Source organism: Schistocerca americana, chromosome 5 (assembly GCF_021461395.2).
Source record: "Schistocerca americana isolate TAMUIC-IGC-003095 chromosome 5, iqSchAmer2.1, whole genome shotgun sequence".
NCBI lineage: Eukaryota > Metazoa > Arthropoda > Insecta > Orthoptera > Acrididae > Schistocerca > Schistocerca americana.
In genome coordinates, this window is record NC_060123.1 from 621,824,762 (window position 1) to 621,845,586 (window position 20,825).

Here is a 20,825-nt window from a genome sequence, read left to right on the forward strand (position 1 = left end):
ACCTCAGACGAGAACTGACAGTAAAAAGTGGGATTCTGCAAGCATATGGATATTGTACATATTTCTGTAATTTTCTGTCGTGAAATATATATGTCTTCTTATTGATTAGTTCAGCCTTGAATGAGACCAAAAAACTAAACCAACTGAGACGAAAAGCAAAGATGATAATCAAACTGGCAAAAGTAACAGCGATTATCGATCGCAACCTCGAAGGTAAGGGAACCGCTGTTGTTGAGCAAATCTTTATGCCTTGAAGTTAGCATTACGAAAGTCAATAACTGTGACCCTTTCCCATTTTAACATTTTCTGAATTGTGTCAAAAAAGGTTTATAAAGATATCTGCAGGAATTTCGTTGATGCTGCGCACTATAATATGATGGAACGTAGGCACCTAGTTTATTTCGCTAAATCGTGTTTTTGCAAGACTTATTCGCTGATGTGTAATATAATTCACATTATAATGACTAGCAGCTGCAGATTTGACCCCACAATCCCAATTAATGGTAACGCAAAAGAAAGGAAAAATGAACACGTATTCGGAAAGTACCGATGTTTATGATCAGGTATCTGACGTTGAAAATCAGCAGACTCCTGGACGCGAAATACGAAGTACAATTTCTGCCGTGAAAATGGAAAAAACCGATGTAAGAAGAGGAAATGGTTAAATTACTTTCTCACTTATTAGGCCCATTCGCTGAATTGTATAAAGCTTTCACCAAGGTGCTGAAGCGAAATTTTTTACAACTGACTTGAGAGCAAACACAGCAAATGAATCAAAGCTGTGAACGTATCGCTAATGAGCAAGCTGTTCGCGTGGCGGAAAATTTTTAGCGCTTATCTAATGAGCAGAGAGCGTATACAAAAGAGTAAAATGATAATTAAATCGACACCCCAGCTGCAAACAGGCGTTGATATACATCATTGATGACATGTTCTCCGAACGGGACTCGGACTCAGGATCTGCTGCTTTCATAACATACGCTCTATCCATCTGAGGCTCAGATGGACAGAGCGTCAGCCATGTAAGCAGGAGATCCTGGGTTCGAGTCCCGGTCGGGGCACACATTTTCAACGTGCCATCAATGATGTATATCAACTCCTGTTTGCAGCTAGGGTGTCGATTTAATTATCATTTCATTCTAGAGAAGCTGCACGGCCATCAATGGTATCTGTTCTTTCTGGAACAGTTACTACCTTCACATATAGGTATATAAAGTGTGAATGTTTGGCGAGCGTGAATGTTTGGGGAGTGAGCAATCCACTTATTTCACTAAATCTCAAATCTTGACTCAGTCACAACGGAATTAGCAGTTTGAAACTCGCATGTAAAGGTTTACCCAAATCGGTAACCCAATTACAATCCAAGGAAAAGGAATTAAAAGACACTTAAATTGAGCTACAAAATACAGTACAACATTTGACGTTGCAGAATAGTTACATAAATAACGAGTTTGTTAGCTGGCTCCAAAAGAAAGATGAACCAGTTCCATATTATTTAACACACCAAAGTAATAGGATAAACAAATGGTTAATTAGTTGGTGGCACCAAAAGGATACAAGTTAAACAGTCTTTGAGAATTGAGCAACAAGCTGTAGTCCAAAATTTCAGTGAAGAAGTTATAGTAAAACATATAGACGTGAATGACGAAATGAACACACAGTTAGGCCAGATTAAATCTATTTTTAAGAAAGAAATTCCGAAACGGAAAGAAAGCGTCAAGGCGCATGTGAGTAAGCTACAGCAGAAGCTATAAGCTGTGCATAGTAACGTAGGCAAAATTCCTGCTCTAGCAGGCTGTCGCAATAGTCAGGTTTATGCTTCCCCACATTTATTATCGCGTTGAAGGGAATCGTATTCGCTCAAGTACAAATTACTAGGCTTGCGATGAAGAAGCGCCGAATAAACTATCGACAGAACTAATACAAGGGAGTCTTTTGAAAATAACGGTATAATAACTGGAATGACAATCATAACCATAACCCTAATGGCAATAGTAACAGTAGGTCAACACCACAACAAAATAATCTCAGGCAGACTCATGCTAACGTCGGTTGTAAGAGGCCACCATGCACCAAGAATAGAAAACATGCCAATAGTTACAATTCAGGATATTATTTTTATAGTTATTATAAAGTTCAGGATATAATAATGATAGTAACAACAGGGTAGTTCCTCGGCATGGCAAGCAACAATCCAACTGGCAACGGAATCCTGTGCCAGTTAATCAGAATCAACAAAATCGTGACCACAGGCTACGAAGTAATAGCAGCGATCCTCAAACCTGGAGATCACCAAACCAACCAGGTACATTAATTGAAGTAACTGAAAGTAACCCACCAACTGCAACCTCATTCGACGAACTAATGTCGACCACATTATTCACTCAGACTGTGTATAGTCGTGTATAGAAAGTAACAGGGCCACTCCTAACGATATCCTTCTATCTGATGAACTCTCCCCGTCAAGGAAAACACTGAATAAACTTGGCTAGGATATATGAATTTACTTATTTCACTTTATATATTAAAAACCACACGACATTGCTTGCTTCTTTCGATAAGTTTCATTTACATTACTTGCTAGGAAAAACAAATTTATTAAGTCTGCTTCGTGATTTGAGTGCCTACTCATTAGAGATTTATTTTGTTTTGTTTTGTTTATGAATAAGATTCCCTAGAACAAGGTTGTGTCTTTCTCAGTACCTCAGGACGGCTACAAGACTGTGAATTACGCGATCTCAAGATTCCAATGATGGTCGTCAGGCGAGGCTAGTTGCAGCTAGAGATCATCGTGGGTTTTTTTGCCACCCAGAACACTTCACTCACAAAGACTTAGTTAGTTTTCTCCAACGTAACGTCATAAAAGCGAATATTTTGACTGGAAGTGGCGCGGCGAGCGAGTTTTACACTACGAATTTCACTTATTCATAACAGTTTACTGTTTCGCTTTTGAACCCGGTGAGCTTATGTTACGCTATGACCATAAACAAAGCACGAAGTCAGGCGCTGCATCTTGCGGCCGTAGACCACAGCGTCAGTTGCTTTTCGCATGGTCGACTCTACATGGTTCTGTCCGGTGTTAGTGAAGTAAACAAAGTTTTCGTTCTCACGCAGAGTTATACTGCTTAAAACATTGTGTACAAAGAAGTTTTGTAAGTCAGAAATACATTACAGACTTAAGGAGTCTCGGGCAAAGCGATAAATAAATACCTGAGCAACACTGGGTTTTTTGTAGCATCCTGCCCACTCGTCTAATATAGGGTGTCTAGGAAGCTGTTTTCTCGGGTCGCTAGGCAACAATTCAATCTAATCACATAAATGGAATTTATTGCAGTAAGTTAAAGGTTCTGACAAAACGTTCCGCTTCGCCGTTTGACTGTGGATGGAACGGTGCACTAGTTAGATGCTGTATGCAGTTGCGTTCACAGAATGTTTCAGATTCATTTGACGCTCACTGAGGGCCCTTGTCTGAGATTACGACTTCAGGTAAACCTTCGAGGCAAAAAAATAGAGAACAACGCCTGAACTGTGCTATGTGACGTTGCCGACTTCATTGGCACAGCAAAAGGAAACTTGCGATACGAGTCAAGCACAATCATTGAATGAGAGTTCCAACAAGGTCCCGCGCAGCCTGTGTGCATACGTTGCCATGGTGGTTGCGACTTAAACGAAGCAGAGAATTTTTGTGGCGGAGCGGACTGATTTTCCGCGCATACGCGACTGGGTGACGTCATTTCTTCGCCAGTTACAGTGTCGACGCGCTAACTGTTTCGTACGAAGAATCCTCCAGTGTCCTTGGTGAAGTAACCCCAACACTTCTTTTTGCAAAGCGTTAGGGATCAACTCACGTGACTCTCCAAACTAGAATCTCACCTTTCTGTATAGCGAGGCTATGCCGACGACTGAAGTATCGGCACATTACGGAGTTCTTTATGTTATTCAAGGAAAGAGGCCAAGATGTGTTAGCAAAATGTGCAAATCAGAATCAGATTCCGTGGGCAATGCAGTTTCCCTATAGTTCAGAGGTAACGATTGAAGCAGTTCAGGATATTGAGCATCGATCTGACAACAAGATGCAGCAGGAGCGTCAAAGTCTCTACCAGGGCCAATCGGAAGACGTGAAAGTGCCTCCGCATTACCATGTTGAGCTGTCGGACGATACATAACCTCGTACTGGTATTGAGACAGAAAAAAAGCCCATCTTCGCAATTTCTTGGCAGTTCGCACAGGAACCGGTTTCGTCGGATGAAAGAAGGAATGCAAAGGCTTGTGATCCGTTACTAAGCAGAGTTTCCTGGCATGCAAGCGGTGGTGGAATTTGGGCGCACCACACACAATAGGCAAAGCCTCTTTCTCAATTTGTGAATAGTTACACTGAGCTTTGAAGAATACTTTCATGCGAAAACTTTGAACGTCGTCAGGTGATTGGGTGTCACTTGCGTCATACGTCTGTGCGCGAGGTTTCCACAATCATAAACATCCCTGAGTCCACTGTTCCGATGTGATAGTGAAGTGGAAACGTGTAGGGACACGTACAGCACAGAAGTGTACAGGCCGACTTCTATTGACTCGCTGAGACCGCCGACAGTTGAAGAGGGTCGTAATGTTTAGTAGGCAGACATCTATCGAGCCCATCACACAAGAATTCCAAATTGCCTGTTTTATCACCAAGTCTGTGCGAAAGCACTGCACCGATTCCGTAAGAGGAAGCGTTGACTTGCAATACAATTGTTTTGTCAGGATCAAAGTGAACTAAGTATCGATCACTGGGCAATGCAACTTTATGTTTCTGAAAAGCTACTTGGCACTCATCTGTCCAAACTAAGGGGACATTCTTGCGACATAAGCGACGCAATGGAGCTGCAATCTGTGCAGCATTCGGTATGAACCGAATATAGTAGTTCTTTTTCCGTAAGACTGGCTGCGAGGAACTGGCAGTTCTCGTATGGCTAACAAATGCGACTAAAGAGGACGTACACCTTCACTGTTTACGACGTGACCAAGATACTGCAACTTAGGTTTTAAAAAATCACACTTGTCCACTGTACACTTTAGTCCTGCATCAGATAGCACACACGAAACAATGGACGCAAATTTACAATATGTTCTTCAGGTGTACAACCTGCTACGACAATATCATCCAAATAATTTGAACAGTTTGGCACTTCAGCAGTCAGCTGTTCCAAATACCGTTGGAAAATGGCGGGTGTGGAAACACTGCGAAAAGGCAAATGCAAATATTTAAACAAGCCCAAATGAGTATTCACTACACACCCTTTTTGAGATTGTTCATTGAGCGGTATTTGAAGATACCCATCGTCCTAAATCAATTTTTTAAAAGTAGCGATCAGCGCCTAATCTGTCCATGAGATCCTCTGGGCGTGGCAATGTGTAAGTATCAATCGTAGTTTGTGGGTTGACTGTAGACGTAAAGTCAACACACAGGCGAATGCCACCTGAAGGTTTAGGGAGCGAAACCAGTGACTTGTCCATTGACTAGCTTGGCTAAATGGTTCAAATGGCTCTGAGCACTATGGGACTTAACATCTATGGTCATCAGTCCCCTAGAACTTAGAACTACTTAAACCTAACTAACCTAAGGACATCACACAACACCCAGCCATCACGAGGCAGAGAAAATCCCTGACCCCGCCGGGAATCGAACCCGGGAACCCGGGCGTGGGAAGCGAGAACGCTACCGCACGACCACGAGATGCGGGCTGACTAGCTTGTATGGGCGCAATAGCTCCACTATCTAGCAGTTCTTTAAGTTCAGCAGCGTCTTTGTCCTGTAATGTTCTGGAGACAGTTCTGGCCTGGTAAAATTTCGACTGTACACTGTTTTCATGGTAATATGTGCAACAAGATTGTTAGTCTTGCCTAAACATTCAGGAAAGAGTTCCAGGAATTCTTTCGACAAGCTAACTACACTGTCTTTAGAGCGGAATGCAGACACTGACAACACATTGTTGGACTGACATAGCACTGAAGAAACTGCTCGCTTGCTAGCTTTGCTAATGCCTGTTGCGGACTTTGAATATACTGCAGTAATTACATGGTTCTTGTCACTAGATTTTTGTGAGTGAGCCGAATTCTCATGTTTGTTCCATTGCAAACATACGGACTGCACATGTCCTTCCTTGCCAACAGCATAACACTGTACTTGTCAGGAGTGGCAGTTTTGGCATTTGTGCCATAAATAACACTGAGGGCATGACTTAATTCCATTCGCCTGGGTAGCCACCTGTTTAGCAAACTGCTTACACGGTGTGCAATGTTGTTTACCTAGCGTGGCGAGTGCAAGCAGCCGCCGAATGGGCCAGTCGCAGACAAGGGACTCAACCTGAATAATTGCTGGCTGCTCACATATGTTGGCTGACAGGGCACCTGAATCATACTGATCCAGTATTTGCATTACTTGCTGAAATGGTGAACTGACTGTTTGAAAAATCATCACACAACATAACAGCTAAATATAAAGCACCACTAGCACATCTGAATTTACATTTCCTCATCATACGCTGTAAATATACTAGCTACTCGCGAAAAGTTTGTTCTGACCGTCTTTTGCAATTAGAGAATTGATATGTAGCTGCTACCACATTCATGTGCTAGACATAATAGTTAGTTAGCCATCCTAAAACCTTAAAATACGAAAGTTCATTCGGAGTGCCGTTAGGGAACAGTTTTTGTAGGAGCCTAAACACTGCACTTCCTACTGTTGAGAGAAAGTAATGGCTTTTCACAGTACCTGGTACGTTGTGAGCAATTATGTGGGCTTGAAACTGTTACAGCTACTCGAGCCATTCTTCTTCTCGTTCATGAAACTGGCAAAAAGGCTGTATGATATTTGGAGCTACTGTAGGTGTTGCTTGTGCCGCATTAGTGGGTGGGTTTGCCAGGAGCTGCTGCACCATGTTTACCAGCATGGATATTTGCTGACTCTGAAACTGATACATCTGCATTAGCTGTGTTGCGTCTAACACTGGCAGCTGTGGCGCCTGAGCAGGGGGTGGGGTAGTTGAGGTGGGCATGTTGGAAGAGACAAATGCAAGAAACAGGTAAGGCATGAAAGCAAAGAAAATATCAGCAACCCCCGCCGGAAAACATTGATAAACAAAGACATCATAAGAGACTGTTAAAGCAAGCAAATGCCCCTGCAAAGAAAAGACAAGAGAGAATTAAGGCGCCAATAAAACACGAAAGAAAATCCCATGGCCTCGAGGCACTGTGTTATTCTTGTAACTCGTAGTATCTTGCCCACTCGTCTAATATAGGGTGAAGCTGTTTTCTCAGATCGCTAGACAACAACTCAAGCAAATCATTTAAATTGAGTTTATTACAGTAAATGAAATGGACAATACATAACATTGCATATTCACAAATGTGTGTCTCAAGCAAATGGCTACATCCAAATAATCATGTCCCTTGGTATACACAATTTCAATGCAAGCAAAACAATTCAGTTCATAAGTCACTGCTGTTGCATTGTATGAGATCTCGTCTTCAGGTCCGCCACGGCTAGGCGGAGCGGCGCGTATATTCTCTTTGTGTAGTTGCCATTCCTGTACTGATGTTGTTCTAGTCAGAGTACTACTGGCTGACGTAGTCTCACAACATTCTCTGCTCTTCCATTCTTCATCATCGTGACTGCGCTTGTTGCTACGCTGGAATATTTATAGTTTGTGTGCCCTACATGTATGTACAAGTATTCTATGTTTATGCAGTACATAACCTCGAAAGCTAGATTAATTCTTTTAATGCAAGCTGAGAGGTGATGGTTCTATGATGTTCTGCTTGAAGACTGTGTTACATATTGTTCTGAATCAACTGAGAAACCGTCACCTGTGAAGGTCGTCAGTTAGGTCGGAGTGTAATTTTTCGTAAAAGCTTGATCTCGTGTTAAGCCTTATTGGCAGTTACAGACTGGCAACGACAAAATGATCTCACGTTACGTATCTTGTTAGAAAAACACCGAAATGTGAACCAATGGGACGCCATTATATCACGAGGCCAGAGAGCATGCAGAAGAGATGAGCCTTAGAATACACACTGAAGCGTCGAACAAAGTGGTATAGGCATGCGTTCAAATATAGAGATACGCAAAGAGGCAGAACACGTTGCTGTGGCTGGCAACGCCTATATAAGACAACAAAAGTCTGGCGCATTTGTTAGAGCGATTGCTGCTGCTACAATACCAGGTTATCAAAATTTAACTGAGTCTGAACGTTGCGTCATAGTCGGCGCACGAGCGATGGGACACAACATCTCCAAGGTAGCGATGAAGTGGGTATTTTTCCGTACAACCATTTCACGAGTGTATCAGGAATCCGGTAAAACATCAAATCGCTGACATCGCTGGGGCGAGAAAAGATCCTGCAGAGACGGGACCAACGACGATTGAAGAGAATCGTTCAGTGTGACAGTAAATTGCTGCAGATTTCATTGCTGAACCATCAACAAGTTTTAGCGTGCGAACAATTCGACGAAACATCATCGATATCGTCTTTCGAAGCCGAAGGCCGTTTTTGTACCCTTGATGACTGCACGACACAGATCTTTACGCCTCGCCTGGACCCGTTAACAGCGACATTGGACTGTTGATGACTGGAAACATGTTGCCTGGTAGGACGAGTCTCGTTCCAGATTGTACCGAGCGCATGGACGTGTACGGGTATGGAGAAATCCTCATGAATCCATGGACCCTGATGTCGGTAGGTTACTGTTTAAGCTGGTGGAGGCTCTGTAATGGTGTGGGGCGTGTGCAGTTGAAGTGATATGGGACCTCTGATACGTCTGGATACGATTCTATCCTGTTTGATCACCTGCATCCATTCACGTCTATTCTGCATTACGACGGGCAATTCTAGAAAGACAATACGACAACCCACACGTCTACAGTTGCTACCGAGTGTCTCCATGAACACTCTTCTGAGTTTAAATACTGCCGCTGGCCACCAGACTCCACAGACATGAACATTAATGAGCATATGTGGTTTCCTTGCAAAGTGCTGTTGAGAAGTGATCTGCACGTCCTCATACTCTTACGGATTCATGGACAGCCCTGCAGGATTCTTGGTGTCAGCTGCCTCCAGCACTACTTCAGACAGAAGTCGAGTCTACGCCTCATCATGGTTCTAGTGAGCATAGAATATTGAATTTCATTTCCTCAGCTACTATGAAAATCTCACGCATAACTCTCTGGATCCCCAAACAGTTTAGCTGTGCTGTTTTTCAAAACTTTTTGTCCATTTATGGATAGTATATATGAGAATGCCAGAGCGGGCATCGTTGATGAAGGTCAAATCCTACTCCACAATGTGATATAACGAATTGGTTACACAGCTCCTCAATCTCGTAATATACATTTCTTCTAAGCAAAGCTTCCAGTAACAAGTTTTCCAGAAGGTCAGGGGCAACAGGAACGTTCTCCCATTACAGTTGAATACAGTCTACAGAGGCAACGTTATAGAATTTGCCTCCCGGTTCTTGACTCTTACTATATGCCTCAGCGCTGTTAACAGGTTTGAAGGTCTAGAGCGCCTTCCGGCATGGCAAGCCGGAGTGAATTTTCACATCTTTCATGGATTTGTTGTGGTATTATGTCCGTTTTGCTCTCTGTTAAAGTTGTACATCGCTGGGCATCCTGTATCAGTGGTTGTGTTACGAACTCTCGGTTGTGTTAACTATTACTTTAAGGTCGTTGATGGTACTATTCCTTCAATGGTACTTGGCTCTAATGGGCTTGTGCTTTGCGGTGGTTTCCTTCTTAACCAGTTGTGCTCGACATCTCATTGTACTGAATTTGGATACCTTCTTTTGCTAGTACGTTATTTTACCTTATCTCAATGTGTAAAAAGCACGTTTCCAGTATTAGTAAATCTTATAGAGATTTTATGGCTCGGTGGCGAATGATCCTCCTCCGTCTGAGTGGCTGCATCTCTGCTGTTACCTTTGGTTGTCTTCCTTTATTTTCAGGCAGAAATTCCGTGCTTGCTTTCTCCTAGATGGAGATTTTCACCTCACACACTTTCCGCAAGTTATTTTCTCATTTCGTAGCATCCCCACATCATGTATCAATAGTCTTTTACCTGTTAAAGGGGATTTTACTGTTCTTCTTCTTGCAACGTATTGTCACCTGTAAATGCGTATTGAAAATGACTCTGTGTTGCTGTGTTGCACGCGAAAAATTCATGGCTTTATTAGCCATTGTAGCGTTACGCGTTTGTAGGCAAGCCAATCGGCCGCCTAGGATTGGTACGAAGTGAGGTGAATTTGTTTGCGGAGCTGAATGCTCTCGGACAGCCCCAGGGACGCGGGGCTCTCATCCCCCGTTGGACGGTCCAGCACAAGTAGAAGCGACTGGTGAGGCTCGGCCCCAGGTACAGAAGTAGAGCGAGTAGCAGGAAGCGGGTAGAACCCGAAAAGGGAAATTTGGAAGACGGTCGGTCAGCTGTCAGCAATGGCCGACGTTAAGACAATCTGAAAGATGGCTAAGTTACGGCTCTCTGAAATTCGACTATAAATCACAGTTACATACGTAGGAAAGCTAATCAGAGTACATCCGTGATATGAGAAAAATAAATGACATTCAGTATAGGCTGTTAAAGAAGGTACGAGCATACGGAATAAGTTCACAGACATGTGAGTGACTCGAAGACTTCTTAAATAATAGAACTCAGTATGTTGTCCACGACGGCGAGTGTTCACCAGACGCAAAGGTATCGTCAGGAATGCCCCAGGGAAGTGCAATAGGACCGCAGTTCTTGTCTATATGCATAAATGATTTGGTTGACAGCGTGGGGTGCAATCTGCGATTGTTTGCTGATGATGCCGTGGGGTACGGTAAGGTGTCGAAGCTGAGTGATTGTGGGAAGGTGCAAGACGACTTAGATAAAATTTCCAGTTGGTGTGATGAATGGCAGCTAGTCTTAAATGTGGAAAAATGTAAATTAATGTGGATGAGTACGAATATAAAACCTGTAATGTTCGGATACAGTATTGCTAGTGTTCCGCTTCAGTCAAGTCGTTTAAATATCTGTGGATAACGTTGCAAAGTGAGATGAGGTGGAACGAGTATGTGAGAGATGTGTTAGGGAAGGTGAATGAGTGACTTCGACTTGTTAGGAGAATTTTCGGAAAGAGTGGTTCACTTGGAAAGGAGGCAGCACGTAGGACGCTGGTGTGACCTATTCTTGAGTACTGCTCGAGTGTTTGGGATCTATATCAAGCAGTCTGCTAGATTTGTTACCGGTGGGTTCGAAAAACACGTGTACGGAGGTGTTTCGGGAACTCAAATGGTAATCTCTGGAGAGAAGGCGACGTCCTTTTCGACAACCACTACTGAGAAAATTTAGAGAAACGACATTTGAAGCTGACTGCCGAACGATTATACTGCCGCCAACATACATTGCAAGTAAGGACCACGAAGATAAAATACGAGAAATTGCGGCTCATACGGAGGCATATAGACAGTCGTTTTTCAGTCGCTCATTTTGCGAGTGGAACAAGAAAGGAAATGACAGGTAGTGATACAGAGCACTCTCCGCCAAGCACCGTATGGTGGCTTGCGGAGTATCTGTGTAGATGTGGATATAGAAACAATAATAATTTCAATACCTTTAATACTACAAGCTTTAATATTTTGCAGTGATTAAACATTTTCACAGTGAACCCCTGAGTTAGCAAATTTTAAACGCTTCATGCGATTTTAACAAATGGTATCTGTGAAACCTACATATCTTCTTCATTTCTTGATTTAACTCGTTTTTCATATATTTACATCATACAAGTTGACAGCTGTGGCTTCTCTTTCTCATTGATAAGGGAACTAATAAAGGACTTTGTAATAGACTAAGTGAATACGCGAAGCTTTTTCGGTTTAGCATTTTGGACATATGCACCTATAAAAATGTTCCCAATCGGTAACGCTAACATTCATTACCACCTATTCAGAATAAGGTATCCTATTTTCACCACGTCGAGTGGAATTTGATTCATGACTCGCAGTGAGCCGCTACCTCTCTCTTGTTACAAGGGGGAAGTTTCTTGATTTCTCTGTTAGTGAAACCACAAATGAAATGGCCGTAACGGATCTGCGTACATCATCCTGGGCTTTAAATGAAAAAATCCATCCAATCTTACGGAGACCTCAGACATAACTCATTTATTAATTAATGACTTTGATAATCAGAACGATTATATAGGGGACTTGCAAACTATGTCATATGAGGGGGTGAATTTCTAGAGAATGAAAAAAAGATAGACCGATATTAATATTCCGCCTTCATTAACAGAAAAAGAGGAACTGATTCTTTTAAAAGTACAAAAAGTTAACCTCGTTTTTCTTACTCGCTCTGATAGCATTAAACATGGCCTTATAGTGTGTGTGTGTGTGTGTGTGTGTGTGTGTGTGTGTGTGTGTGTGTGTGTCTGGGGATGAGGAAGTTGGTCCAGCAGCCTGCCTTTACCACAGTGACGAGAAAACAACAGGATGGCGGGCAAGGAAACGAGGCATCTGATCGTCGTGACTATAAGTTTCTTACTTCTTAATAAGTTATCAGCATGCAACCGCCACTACTGTAAACTAAACAGAACAAGTCCTGAGTATTAGGATAAGAAGGCGCCTAAGTGGACTTCCCCCCAGGAATCAAGTAACACTCATCGATGGCCATGATAATAACTTTCGCCTGAGCAAAAAGGGTCAAATTATTGCGGATATAAACCCTTGCTAGGGCATCATCATAAGGCCAGCCGCTCGCCGCGTACTCACATGGTCTAGTACAAAGGACCAAGCCCATTTGACAAAGGTTGCAGTCTAAAGGACCTTAATACCGCATCCAAACCACTATGAAAAAAATCAGAGAAAGAATGCAGCAGGCGCAGCTGTATCCCCGAGAGTGAGAATCCTTACGCTAATATGAACTACAACCGACTTTTCGCGTCTACCAGACAGAGGTCGAGGTCGGACACCAAACTCAACATGAAGGAAATCCTTTGATTTACGGATTAAACACCCCCCAAAAAAAAGGAAAAAGGAAAACAAAGACTATGAAAGTGGCGGATTTCCTAACTCACTCACGATATTGTAACCACAGAATCTGGATTTCACAAAGAACACCCATTCTTACCGATATGGGACCTCGTCGTCGCGGTCCAGCCACGAGCAGAAACAGACTAGCACTGACTGAAGGCACCTTGTCTCCAGAGCAGAGCTGGGGGCGTTAGGTAGTGAACATTGGTACGGTTCTTCACTGGCCAATCAGAGGGCCCAGAGATCCCAGGGAGGCTACCTTGCGGCGTTAAAAGAGAGTTAGAAGTGAACTTTCAGATTTTTTAAGACAGCTTGAGAGACTAAAAAGAGGAACAACTTCGGCCAACACCTGGCATTCAAGAGGGTCCCACGCACTCCCCCTATAACAACGATACGGGCGGGAAAGGAGGAGCCCTTATGGCTACAGGGAATCTGCTGAATTGACTGCACAAATAAATAAAAATATTTTGTACCAGTCCTCTCTTACTTAACAGCGTGATAATAACATAAAAACTTATCTAGCCATATAGGCATTCAGCTGCAGTTACGAGAAACTGATGGAAAATGTTTTCATGACGAAAAGAATAAAATTTTAAAAGGGCGCATAGTTCATGACAAGGAAGTGTACGTCTTTCAGAATGCTTCTCAGAACTGTTACGTCGTAAATCCCAGCGCCGGCACGCCAGTGGGAACGATAGAGCGGAAAGGGCTGTGACAAGATGTTATCCAATTGCACGCTTACCGACGCATCTTCAGGATGACAACGCGACAGCAGCGGTCTCTATGCGAAGAGGACATAAGCACCCCGCCCGACAGGTCGTGTCCCACTCGAAGAGAAGCTTCAAGGCTAGCGACCTGAATAGAAGCGTCCACTATATTACTTCGCTTGTGTTAGGATCGTTTATTCTGAAGAACATTGATTATATTTCATGTCGCCCTTTGCTTGCGACACATCTGTTTTATATTGAAAGTTAAGTATTGTCACTGACTTTTCGTAATGAAACTCTTTTGAATGTTTTCTAGCCATTCGAGAAAGCAGGTTACCTATACACCCCATATTCAACTAGTAGTTTAAAAGAACATTGTAATTATCCGCAAGAACACAGAAAACGAATATAGAATGAATACCTCATATCTGGTCAAACTTGTGTTCAATGGTTCAAATGGTTCTAAGCACTATGAGACTTAATTTCTAAGGTCATCAGTCCAATAAACATAGAACTACGTAAACCTAACTAACCTAAGGAGATCACACACATCCATGTCCGAGGCAGGATTCCAACCTTCCACTGTACCAGCAGCGCGGTTCCTGACTGAAGCGCCTAGAACCGCTAGGCCACAGCGGCCGGCCGAACTTATGTATTTATGCACTGAACATGTTAGTATTTTTGCCAGATATTTATATAACTATTGAGTATAATTGCTAATACAAAATCATAGTAATTTAAGAAGTGGTCAGTTACGTGTGTTAACTGACACCACCTTTGAAAATGGGACCAAAGGCGCTTCTGTTAAGCAGACGTAAATAATTGTTTAAACAGTATTTAACGACAGGCGGTTGCCTTTTAATGTGAATGTACCTGTGCAAGAATACTAGCTTATTTATTTATGAACAAACCTTTATTTATGTTTACTGTGTATAGTCTGAGTGCAACCAAGTGTTTATAATATTTCTTTACTTAAATATTGTTGGTAGTATATTAGATTATTCTGGGAAGCGGTCGACTTGCGTCTGTAGAACATGGCGGGTTCGGCCTTCAGCCAATAGGAAAGCTGGCAGTGGTGGAACACCACTGGCGAGAAGTCGAAGCAGACACTTTTTCGAGTGGTACGCGTAAGGGAGCGATTTTGGACACTTCTGCGTTCCAAGACGGCAGTGGTAACGTATGCTATCCGTTCGAGTAGTGGTTACGACACAGTGAACGGCCTCAACAGGTCTCTAACTTTTTCCGATAGCATTTCGGAACTGAAAGTAGATAGAGTATGAGTTTATACTCGTTATCTTGCGTGTGTCAATTTTAAATCAATTCTGAACCGTTATGACTAGGCGAACATTTCGTGTATAGCGATTACAAAATGAGCTTAATTTTGACGTGTTTTGGATGACTATTTAGCTTGGGAGTCTGCTACCATTCTCGTAAGTTTGCCAAGGCAACTTCACTGCATTTGATAAGGTTCCTTTCCGCCTCCATTTTATTTCGATATCGTTGGAACACTTTCCGCTTAGGTGAGACATACTTTCATAAACATTATTCAACACAATTCTCTGTCATCTACATCTGTTACATATTTTACAACAGGACAATTCTTATCAAAATATACATTTATCTTTGTCTTTCATTCCTGTGTATCTTATTAGTTCGGAGTTCTGCCCAATGAACAGACCATTTCTCGGCAGGATCAATTCTATTTACAGCTATTTAGTTGCTGGGAATGAAAGGAGATGTGCGCAGCTTGATACTATGAACACATCGAGTTGTTCCTTTTAAACAGAGCTATGCATACAACAGTTACCTAAGGTTCGAGCAACGTTAGATGAAGTCGTAAGTGGTTTGCTCGTCTGAAGAGCTGTTTAGGGAGCAGGTACTCAGAAGAAAACCAATGGACAACGTCGCCCCATGGCCATAGATGTTTCTTTGAATTCCTCGTTCAAGCAGTAACGCATACATTGCACATTCTTTTCCTACTCCGTTACAAGTCATACTCCTGTATGAACATGGAATGCACACATGTCCATTGTTTCTCTTTGGACAGTCACGCTTTAGGTGCCCTACTACACCACAGTGAGCGCAGGCCTGATCCCATGTACCTGAATTTAGTCGGTGTCCTAGGTCGCAGCATTTAAGACATTTGGACACTACGCGATGTTCCTTGACATTCAGTACCTTGAAGACGAAATAAATGTTAGCTCTGCAAGCAGTATGCTCTGGACTCTGGAAGAAACCTCTAACACGTGTTGTATTGAGTTCTAGTCTTTTGACCCATTTTAAATCTCAGCTTAAGCCCACCAATGAACTCGCTTCTGGTGATATGCTTTGCAAGTTACAGTTCATAAATCTCACCTAAAAGATCTCCATTATGGATGTCTGTTGGAGCCATGTATACAATGGCTAGGGTCCGGCACTTTTTCAGAGGCTCAGACCTGATATCTCTTACCTGTTTGGCCTTTCCCTGTAATTTCTTTCTGTCTATACTATGTGATCTATAGTACCCAGATACCTATTAGTGGACAATAATATCGGGTCCGTCCACGCTTCACATTTATCACGGCTTAAACTCTGCTGATTATCCTTTAAATGGGGTGTATGAAAGTTACTGGAGGTGTGCTAGCCCTTTCGCCAGAGCCAAAGAAGGTACTGATACTGGTCGCTAGGGGGGGGGGGGAGGGGGGGGGGAGGGAGCAAAGTCGACTTTCAAATTCAATCCAAAGAAGTTCCTCTGTGTTAGGACTCTGTTTTCCACAAACAGTTACTTTGCAGATGCTGCCTTATGGTAAGGCGTACTCTCGTGATGACAGAAATTACCATCGTCTCTGAACTGTTCCTCTACTGTATTCAGTACACAATGCTGAAAACTCTGTTCATACCTCACATCATTTAACGTTTCCTTAAACGCAGTGAGGGTGAGACGAAACTACTTATTCCGCCTCATTACTCTGTCACGAAGTAACAAGCGTTCTCGAGCCATAATGGCGTGATAGTCATCCATTTATGTTTAACCTGGTACTGCGGTGATTCAAATGTCAATATAGCTGCCACAAAACTACATTGTGAAATACATTTTGACAGTTGGAAAAATACACAAATATTTGCTTCAGCGGAAGTTTAAAATCAACGGGGCAAACTTATGCAATAGTGTCACAGCAAATGAGATATCGATGTCATACTTATATTAAGACGACCTGATATAACCTGAAGGTAGCAATCCCTAGCAGTAAGCGATATGTTCAATCACAGCAGTGTATTGGTTTCTTAACATAATATATAGTGACCTTATGATGATGATGATGGTGATGGTGATGAAGTCCCATACTCCGTGACAGTAAGGCAACGATGGAGGAGACCCGCACCGCCGTACTAGGCAAAGTCCTAGTGGAAGTGGTTTGCCATTGCCTTCCTGCAACGGTAAGGGGGATGAATGATGATGATGATGATGAAGACGACACAACAATATCCAGTCGTCTCGAGGCAGGGAAAATCCCTGACCCCTCCGGAAATCGAACCCGGGACCCCGTGCTCGGGAAGTGAGAAAGCTACCGCGAGATCACGAGCAGTGTCCTTATATAACACGCATAATGCAGTGGGTCCATATGATAACAAAAGTTTGTAGTGTGGGCTTCATCCTTTGTGCAAGCTTTACCATATGGTCGTAACCGTTGCAACGAAGGATAGTCAAATTTATGGTGTGATGATAATTTAGGTTTCTGGGTGTGCACAGTGTGAGATATTTAAGGAAAAAGACGTGTGAAATTATATGATTTTACTTAATTTTTGGACGGTGGCTCATTGTCTTTATACTGTCACTTGAGCAGTACTGCAAAGATAAAATACCACCATCACACTAAGTCGAGCTTCAAGGAGGCTCTGGGTGTAAAACGAGTGAAATCTTGATAAGAAATCCAAGAACAATTCATATGGGTGGATACGTATGTGAGCCATTGATTGCGATCTCCCACGTGGTGTTGACTGCACAGTCAAAGCGCGAGAATGACGTTCTTGTTGAAATTTAGTTTCTGGTACGTGATTGATACCTGTGATGCTTTTTGTTGATTAAGAATTGTGCTTTTATTGTGAGTAAACTTGGTAGCAATGACTTCCATCTATACAAATGTAGATTGCTGCATAGTCTTTCCAGAAATGCTCACTCTTGGTTGCATTCACTGTATTAATTACGCGTGTGAGTGTGAGGGAAGTTTCTAGGATGTATCAGAGTTGTATATATCTTTGTAACCACTTTTTTTCTGCTTACCTGCCTTCCCTCCAATTTTTGGTGCTTTATCGTACGCATAAATGTTTGACTCCCGCATAAATACAACTGTATTCCATGAATCTAAAAGTGATCACTTGCATATTTGAAAGTAGGGCTACGAATTTATGAATGAGAAACAGAGAATGATGATTGCTTGCAGCTAATAGCATTCACAGTAGCAACGCAACATAGATTTCCTCCCACTCTCCCAGTCTGCATTCAAATGTGCCACTAGGCTAGAGAACAAGCGCCATCAGAGCCTGATGAACAGTAGTAATCTTTTGTTGTCCCTTGAATTTTGGCTTGTGGGCTGTAAAAAAATTGTACAATCAAAAGAGAGTCTGTGGTCCTTCGACTCCTAATTTCAGACATTCCGCGCCCACCGATTATTATTCATGAATTCAACAATGAAATATAATGTTCTGGAAAAAGTCATTAAACTGAATATATGTCACTGAAACTATAGGCAAATATAACTTGTTTCATTGGTTCCTTGAGTCATCCTGCTCCCACCCCCACCCCCCACCCCTTACCCCATGACCAGCGTTATCCGTTGCGCAAACATCAACAGTGAACTCGTATGCTACATTCAATAAATAAACGGATAGTTATTTTTGTGCCATCCCCTTTATTATAATCCATGCATTGCATCAAGGAGAATAGTGAAAGCGCAGATCACGCCAAAACAGTAAGATAGCACAAAGTCTCACAGTTCCCCACACTGTATAACGGCGGGTCGAACGAAATTTGGAGAAGTCTACTACGGAGTTAAGGGAGTGTTCGTCCAATGCCGACCATGGGGACCACACCCTAACCACGAGAAGACCCATACCGTATCATCACGTACTACACTGAAGGGCCAAAGAAATGCTATCGGCATGCGTAGTCAAATATAGAGATAAGTAAACACGCAGAATACGCCGCTGCGGTCTGTAACGCCTATATAAAGCAACATGTGTCTGGTGCAGTTCTTAGATCCGTTAATGCTGCTGTAATGGCAAGTTATTAAGATTTAAGTGGGTTTGAACGTGGTGTTATAGTCGGCGCACGAGCGTTGGGACATAGCATCTCCGAGGTAGCGATGAATTGGGGATTCTTCAGTACGACTATTTCACGAGTGTACCTTGAATATCAGGAATTCGGTGAAACATCAAATCTCCGACATCGTTGCGACCGGAAAAAGATCCTGTAAGAACGGTATCAACGACCACTGAAGAGAATCGTTGAGCGTGATGGAAGTGCAACCCTTCCGCAAATTGCTGCAAATTTCAGTGCTGGGCCATGAACAAGTGTCATCATCGACATGCGCTGTCGGGTTCGAAGGATCACTCATGTACCTTTGATGACTGCACGGCACAAAGCATTACGCCTCGCCAGGGCCAGTCAACACCGACATTGGACTGTTGAGGACTGGAAAGATGTTGTGCACTCGGACAAGTCTCACTCCAAATTGTATCCAGAGGTTGGACGTGTACGGATATGGAGAAAATCTCATGAATTAATGGATCCTGCATGTCAGCAGGGGAGTGTTCCAGCTGGTGGAGGTTCTGTAACGGTGTGGGGTGTGTGCAGTTGGAGTGATATGGGAGCCCTGATAGGTCTAAATACGACTCTGACAGGTGACACGTATGCATCCTGTCTGATCACCTGCATCCATTCATGTCCGTTGTGCATTCCGACAGATTTGGGCATTTTAAGGACAATGTGACACCCATCACGACTAGAATCGCTACAGTGTGGCTCCAGGAACACTTTTCTGAGTTTAAACACTTTCGCTGGCAACCGCATTACTTACAAATGTCTAGCTACTTTTGATGTCCGATCCCCGTAGCTGAGGACAGTCATGGTCGGGCACTCGGCCAGTACACATCGCGCGGTGACGGGCGGTCGCGCGGGCCAGTGTTTACATCGCAAGCGGTGCCGAGGGGGGAAGCCGAGCAGCGTATGGGAGAGTTACTTACGTCTGTTTTCTTTATAACTGTTGTAAGTACGATGTCGACAATTACCAGAGTCAACAGCGTTCAGCGTGTTTTCGATCGCGCTGCATTGTTGCCGACGGCGTCGGAAATTCACGAGTGGATTTTTGAGGATTTGAAATTGCCTGAAGTTGTAGTCGACATGTTTCAGTTTCGAGTGAAGTCTCCGAGAAATTCGTTGAGGAGCACGTTGGCATGAGACAATTTCGTCATACTCATGGTAGTATTAATAATGTCCAGATCGTGCCTTCGGGAAACGGAGTGAGAATCGTCGGGGTATTTAATGTGGCACTGAGGGTCCTAATGAGCTTATTGCACGTTATCTGTCTCTGTACGGCGTTGTTTTGTCGGTTGCCAATGAAAAATGGTCAAGTGCATATCGTTACCAAGTTAACAGCGGCGTGAGAAGTGTACGTATAGACTTAAAAAATTATATACCTTCGTATGTTGCCATTGGCGGCTGTCGCGCGCAGGTAACTTACATTGGTCAACCTCCTAACTGTTCGATCTCAGACGGTAGTGAAAGGCTTGTTCCATTACTGAGTTAGGTAGTCGCGGGGACCGTACCACAACCCCGGCAGCCGGAACATCTTAACGAAGCGGCAATACCAGCACTGGTAGAAAGCAGTGACAAAGACATTCCCGCTAGGACCGATGGCACTTCGAACCCGTCATCTACGCTGGATACCGAAGCTGCGTGGGCCTCCTCTTAAACTCAGCCGTGTGAGGCGCAGGAGCAGGTGCAGATAAGTTTGCCTAAACCCCCACCCCCCACCCCCACCCCCCCCCACCCCACCCATACCGGCAGAGACTGCAGCAGCCCAGAAAAAATGACGTCGAAGGAGAAG